Source organism: Lepidochelys kempii, chromosome 28, assembly GCF_965140265.1.
Source record: "Lepidochelys kempii isolate rLepKem1 chromosome 28, rLepKem1.hap2, whole genome shotgun sequence".
Lineage (NCBI taxonomy): Eukaryota > Metazoa > Chordata > Testudines > Cheloniidae > Lepidochelys > Lepidochelys kempii.
The window spans coordinates 4261698-4262893 of NC_133283.1; the positions used below are offsets into that span (position 1 = coordinate 4261698).

Here is a 1196-nt window from a genome sequence, read left to right on the forward strand (position 1 = left end):
TTTGAGCCCCACAGCTTGAGCTCCAGGAGCCCACGTCAGGTGGCCCAGGCCAGCCCTGCTGCCATCTTTATCCCGGGAGAGAGGGACTCTACGGGGACGTCTCCATTGCAGTGTCAGCCCAGGGGTGGCAGGCTGTGCTCAAAGCAGCACCCTGGAAGTCCCATAGCCACCACTCTCATAGAATTAAGGTATGATTTGTACAGAGTCGGCCTGGTGAGCTATCATTGTAAAAGTCGTGATCTGTTGAAGGCTAATACCTGGGTGGATGGTGTGTGCTAGGCTTGTCTGGGAAGTGGTGGAGTTTTGCTCTGGGTGCGTCACTGAAATATGTGATGAGGCTGGGAAATGGCCACCGCCAGCCTTTCCGGTGTGACGCTGGAGGAGCCAGACTCGCTGCTGGCTCAGTGAAGATATCCATGCTCCCAAGGACTCTCCCAGGAACTGTGTACAATGCGGACTCCTCCGAGACAGCCCGGAGACAATGGACACTGCTTGACTCACATCAAGGCAGAGGAACTTCCTAGCAAGTTGGAAGAAACTATGAAAGAGGGGAAGAGACGTCATGACTTGGCCTCTCTCCCCCGCAATTCAACACCTGGAAACACATCTGGAGGACAAAGACTGAACTGAAATAATTCAGAGATCAGAAGAGAAGAATAATAATCCATTCAAATCAAAGTCCCCAAACAGACTAGTATTGGTTTCTCAGCAGAAAACTTTCCATGTGGGGGATTTTATTTTCCCACTCAGACCTTGCCAAGGGAAGCAGAGAGAAAATCTTTGAGTTGCCTCCTTCAGAACAGCTTGGCCTAGACACTCTAGCTGTGGGCCACTGTCGTGGCCTTGCTGAGGTGGGGGCATTTTAATTATTTGTGCAGGTCTCAGGGTGTTTGGGGGAGATTATGAGGATGTTACCTTTTGAGATAAAAACTAAGAAATACGGAACAAAGAGAATTATTTGAGAAATCTCGGATTTAGAAATATTTTATTGAAAGCAAGGGAGGTCTGAGTTTCTGAGAAGGTTTTTGTTTACAGGAAGCAATGTGGCTTGGTCTATCATTGTACCAAAGGGGAGATGGCGGTTTGTGAAGAAGGGGAGAAGACTAAATGCACACAACAAAGATGGGATTTGAACCCATGCGTGCAGAGCACAATGGATTAGCAGACCATCACCTTAACCACTCGGCCACCTCATC

The 1196-nt window shown here is 48.8% G+C and overlaps 1 non-coding gene across 1 annotated transcript; it reads right to left on the bottom strand.

Annotated features, from left to right (window-relative positions):
• Positions 1-1114: 1114 nt before the first annotated feature.
• TRNAS-GCU (transfer RNA serine (anticodon GCU)) lies at positions 1115-1196 on the bottom strand. Its single transcript has one exon. It is a non-coding gene; the product is annotated as a tRNA-Ser (tRNA).